This window comes from Echinops telfairi, unplaced genomic scaffold (genome assembly GCF_000313985.2).
Source record: "Echinops telfairi isolate 266 unplaced genomic scaffold, ASM31398v2 ScPeMD7_7410;HRSCAF=8448, whole genome shotgun sequence".
Taxonomy (NCBI): Eukaryota; Metazoa; Chordata; class Mammalia; order Afrosoricida; family Tenrecidae; genus Echinops; species Echinops telfairi.
The window spans coordinates 3,416,544-3,422,441 of NW_022111310.1; positions in this window are offsets into that span (position 1 = coordinate 3,416,544).

Below are 5,898 nucleotides of genomic sequence, written 5' to 3' on the forward strand. Positions count from 1 at the left end.
CAGTGGGCTCAAACGTGGGAATACTTGTGAGGATGGTGCGGGATCGGGCTGCGCTTTGTTCTATTGGGCATGGGAGCACGCTAAGAGTCAAAGCCAACTCCGTGACGGCTACCAACGGCAACATGGATCTACAAAAGTCCTAAAACATATCTTTTTGCCCCAGGTGTAGGGTGCCCACATGGAGTCTCGGGATTCCTGATTGATTGGCTCACCGAACGGTTCCATTAGAATGGAAATGAGGGCAGGGCTTTTGGCTGTTTGGGTCACTGTCGCCTACTCAGTGGCTAGAACAGTGCCTGGCCCACTGTAGATGCTCCTTATGGTATAAATGACTAGATCTCTCTGGCCGGGGGTGCCTGGCACTGAGAAACCTGTCTCCTGTGAGCTGACAGTTTTGTAGAAGAACTCCTCCCCAAGCCCCCACTGCATATACTTGAAATACAAAGCACATCAGCCCATGAGATCTGTAAATGCCCTGCAGTGGTGACAGGCTGGTGGGAGGAGGGACACGGCTGTTGGGAATACCAGAGAAGGCTTTCCAGAAGAGCTTTGGTTTTACCACGAGGAGCCGTGGGGGAGGCTAGCAGCCGAGCCAGCTGAGGCCTAGAGGTAGGACATGTGGTTTTCCACAGGGAGTCCCTGGAGGTCTCCCATTGGCTTATGTGGCTCGCTGACATGTGTGCCTCCGGAGGGCAGGGGTGTATCTATCTTGTCCATTGTTAGACGGCATAGTGTCTGTTCCCGGTTAGCCTGTGTCTCCCTGCAAAGGACATCGTGAAGTCCCGAGCCCCTTCCTTGTAAAGGTGACCCTGTTTGGAAATAGAGTCTTTGGAGATGTTATTAATTAGACTAACGTGAAGCCATAGCGGAGTAGGGTGGGCCCTTGTCCTATGGCGTTAGAGTCTCTATAGCCAGAGAAGTGACTCAGAGACAGGGCAGCAGAGGAAGGATGTGTCGGGGTGCTACAAGTTCGAGACAAGGAACACCTGGAGCTACCAGAAGCTAGAAGAGAGGCACAGAACAGATTTTGTCACGACACCTCAGAAGGAATCAACATGGCCAACCCTGGATCTCTAACTCTGCCCCCAGAACTCTGCGGGCATACTCTGGCATGGAGTGGCTTTAGGTGCCACACATTGGTTCTGACTTACAGTGAGCCCGTGCACAACAGGGTGCAGCCCTGCCCGGCCCTGCGCCATCCTCACCGCTGGTCCCATGCTGGAGCCTCTGTCGCAGCCAAGGTGCCGATCCATCTTGTTGGGGTCTGTCTGGTTTCTGACCTAGGTGTTTTTTAAGGAGCCCTGGTGGCATAGTGGTATCGTGGTTATACATTGGACTGCTGAGCAAGGTCAGCCGTTCGAAACCAGCAGGCGCTCCGTGGGGAAAAAGATGAGGCTTTCGACTCTCATAAAGAGATTTGGTACCGGAAACCCACAGGGGCTGTTCTGCCCTGTCCTACGGGGGTCGCTTCAATGAGTTCGTTTGTTTGTTTTGGGTTCTAAATCGGGCTGCTAACTACGAGTTCTTCAGGTCTACCCACCTGCCCCTCCTTGGGAGAGAGATCCGACTTTCTGCTTCCGTGAGAATTCCGAGCCTCAGAAGCGCACAGTGACGGTCCTCCTCTATCCTCCTACAAGGTGCCCATGAGCTGGATTTGACACCGTGGCAGTAAGAGCCTTGGAGGGCTGTTCTTGGAGGTCCCTTTAACAACACGGTGGGCTTCATGATCTCCCTTCATTCTGCAACTGGACCTGTTCATGCCTGGAAGGAGACTGAGCATTCAGCCCCTCTCACCTCCTCCACCCCCACCCCCCAAAAAGATCACCTGGCTTGGCTGGGATGCTCCCAGCATGAGTACTCCCCACCCACCCCCCAACCTCCCATGCAGCTGGTTCCTTTTTTATGTAGGTCTGGTGGTCAGCTAGTCATCACTGACCACATCAGAACGGATGCGTGGCTGAGGAGGAGTCCTAACCATGGAGTCCGAAGACCCTGGCTTGGCTCCTGGCCTGCAGGGAGGTCTCTGGACAGGGGTCAGAGCAGGCAAGGATGAAAAGTACGGGCTCTGAGGTCCATCAGAACTAAAGGTACCTGACCTCTTCTGTGCCTCAGTTCCCTGATCTGTAAAACGGGGAGAGTAACTACTTCACGGGGTTCTTGTGAGGACTGAATGAGAGAATGCATCCCCTGTCCTTAGTCTGTTTGCTTTGAGAACTGGCTCTCCTCTTCCTCTTCTGTGTAGTGGGACAAAGAACCCCTGCCTTCGTTCAGGAGGTGGGTGTGAGAGGCCTGGAGGAGGGTGGTGTGAACGCATCCCCAGAGGTGAGGGGTTGGGAGATCGTTCACATCCCCTGTGGCCATCGATGTCACCACAATGGCTATTCCCGCCCCACCCAGGCCCTGAGATTCCCTCTCCTTGTTTCCATGTCTTGACCGTCTGTATCTTGACCTCTACGCTTTATATTTAGAACAAGCTTGCGAAGAAAAGGAAGGGGAAGTGGAGAAAAGGAAGCAGCAGGCACAGTCCCCTCTCTCAGGGCTTCCTTGGGGAGTCGGGATTCAGATGGTCTGACCCACGTTTCAAAGGGGGCTCGCCCAGCCTTTGAAATCCATTTCCTTCCCGCCTGGCCCTTCAGCTCGGAGAGCGGGGCCTGGGCTGCAGCTGCCTCTGATGTGTGGCTCTTCCTCGGGGCCTGGCCCTGGGACGCAGGCCGAGGAGCTGCCGTGGGTCCTCCCACTGTCCACCTTGGACTCACCACAGGCCAGCTGCCGCTGACCACACTGATTTCTTTTAAGAGGCTTGGCTAGCCTGCAGCACAGCTGAGACTTCTGCTGGGCTAGAAGAAGCTCTGATATGCTTGAGGCCAGCCTAGGGGCCCTGGAGGACTTCAGACTGTGTCCAGCACCTTTAAAACCCTAAATGAAATCATCTACGACCCTTCTAGGAGGATCTACAGGTTCTCCCAGGCCCCAGAGCCTCACAGATCCTGTGACCGCCACTGTACCATCCCTTCCCCAACACTGGCCCCTGACATCAACTCAAGGTGGCCCTTCTCGACCCTGGTGTTGCTGGTGATACCAAGAACAGCTCTCCATTGCATTTCCTCTTGGTCAGGGGCTGTGTGAAGCCCAGTCCCCAGGTCATCTTACTGAATCTTCAGCCCTGGAGACAGGCATATTTTTTATCCGAATTTTGCAAAGGGGACACTGAGTGCCTATCTATGGTCGCCATGGGCCCCCGCAGCCAAATCCAGGCCTCCCGATTCCCTTGCTCCTACACTCTACCACAAGCAAAGCATCTCCCGACCATCGTCTGGCAGGGAGGAGGGGTCAGGAGAGAAGATTCAGGGACCCAGTAGTGTAGGAGCTCATAAGCCCGGGTTAAGAGGGGGTGGGGGGGGAATAGTTGGGAATCCATCCCCTGGTTTTGTAAAACGAGGCCCAGAAAAGCAGGATGTGGCAGTTTACATAATCTTTTGTCAACTTGAATGAAGGGGTGGAGTCTAGTCTGTCAACCAGGACATAGCCAAGGAGCCTCTGTGTGAGCATGGCCTTCTCCTGAGGATTCTGGGAGCTCCCGTGTTCCTCCTTGGAGGCGAACACACACTCTCTCTGCTGCGTCTTCCGGCCGACAAGACATAAAGAGTCATGCTGATCCCAGCCAGAGCCTTGGAGCTGGAGGAGCCGCGTTGAGACCCAGGTCAGCGCTCAGATGCTTCTACCACTACTGGATGCATAAAACTTCCCATAGGTCTGTGATCTTCCTGCACTCAGCATTATTGCATGTGTTGTGTGCAATTTATAGACTGGTATTGGACATATGGGCTAATATTGGATTTAAAAACTTGATCTGGACTGGGCTGGGATGTTTTCTCAATATACAATTACTCTTTGATATAACGTTCTCTCTTATACACATATGAGTGTCTATGAATTTGTTTCTCTAGTCAACCCAGACTAACACACAGGGGCTTTGTACAAGGTCAGCTGTGAACTGGTTACTGAGGCAAGAGCTTGTTTTGCTTCAGGGACTCTTGGGCCTGTGTCCAGAGGGTCTTTGAGTAGCCATGAAGAAGGGCAACTGTGGGTCACCTTAAGCTGATGGCATATATCTGTGGGCCCGCTTGGCAAGGTTTCTGACCTCCCCCTGCCCCTGCAGGCTGCTCCCTTGCTAGGGGTCAGACCACACATCCTGACTAAGTTTCCTCCAGTCCCCACCCCCTCCCACCAGCTGCACAGCACCGTGTCCTTGCCAGACCACAGAGCCGTTCAGAGCCGCTGTGGCCTGCCGCCATCCTGGTCTTCCGCAAACTCTCTCTTCCCCAGCCCTGCGAGTCCCAGCCCCATTGGATCACAAAGTGCTGCCCTGTCTAGTATTTCACTGTAGACCCACAACTGGTCTGGGAGAAGAGAGGGAGGAAGGTCTGAGAGGCGGGGAGCACCTTGTTCAGGTAACACAGTCAGGAAGGGTTGAAGCCAGAGGCTGGAGCGAATCAGAGCAGTTCTTCCTTATCACATGACCCAGTCGGTTCTCCATCAGCAGCAGCAGCAGCCTGACCTTGTGGACAAATGGACGAGCAGAAAGCAAACCCCACGTGTGTCCGAGTGGAACTACACCCCATCCAGGTTTCCTGTGACCTTCGGGAAACAGATCACCAGGCCTCTCCTCCGATGCTCCCTGAAATTCATGGTCGAGTGCTTCACTTCTAGCGGACGGCCCAAGCACCAAAATTAAAACTGTTAAATTCCCATCAGCTACAAGTGTAGGGCGACACTCCAAACTCACCATGCGAGGGTAAGACGCAGATGCTGCAGCCAGAAGTGGACTCTGTCCCCGATCTATCACTTTCCCCCTGGGACCCCGGAAAGACCCTTGTCCATTTGGATCTCAGTTTCTGAAGAGGAGAAGCTTGCCTGCCTTGCTTGCTATGGGAAGGAAGGGCCGCAGTGCACATGTTTTTTTTTGTAAAATTTTAACAACCATTCTGCACAACAGTGGTGCTTCACAAATAGTTATGGCACGAGCAGTTCACATGTGGATAAGCTCACTGTTGATTAACAACTTTCCCAGCGATTTACATGAATCCTCCCATGGTTAGTTCATACCAGAGGCTGGGGAGGCAGGGACCTTTATCATCTCTGTTTAATGGAGGAGGAAATTGATATCCTGAGACTTTAATAGCAGGTCACAAATGGCAGAAACAGGGGAGGAACTTTTGCTCTTCTGGAACAATATAGGTAGCCATTACCCTCTTCCAGAGCCCTGGTGGACCAACAGTTCTTCAGAATAAAAGCCCAGGCAATTTACACCCCTGGGAGTACAGCCTGGGGACCCTCTGGGGAAGTCTCTTCTGCCACCACGGGTCAGAATCGACTCAACTCGATAGCACACAACCCAAATCAGCTCTTTACCTGTCCAGGGACACAGAAGCATTTGAAACACAGAGTGCTGGTCTCCTCTGGAGTATCTGCCTCAGCAGGTCTGGGGAGGGGCCTAAGAACTTGATTTCTAACAAGTTCCCAGGAGTGTTAGACCGGGTAGACTAGAGAAACAAATTGAGGGAGACTCATATGTGTATAAGAGAGAGTTTCATATACAAGAGCAACTGAACATTGAGAAAGCATCCCAGCCCAGTCCAGATCAAGTCCATAAATCTGATATTAGTCCATATGTCTGTTACCAGTCTATAAATTCTTCTTCACTCTCCCAACACATGCAATGACACTGAATACAGGGAGATCACAGGCCAGTGGGTGGAAAGTCTTGTGGATCCAGTGGCAGTGGAAGAATCTCAGCGCTGGCAGGGTCTCCATGTGGCTCCTTCAGCTTCAGGGCTCTAGCATAGCTCCATGTGTCTTGTCAGCAGGAATGTCTCACAGGGCGGGAGCTTGTGACCC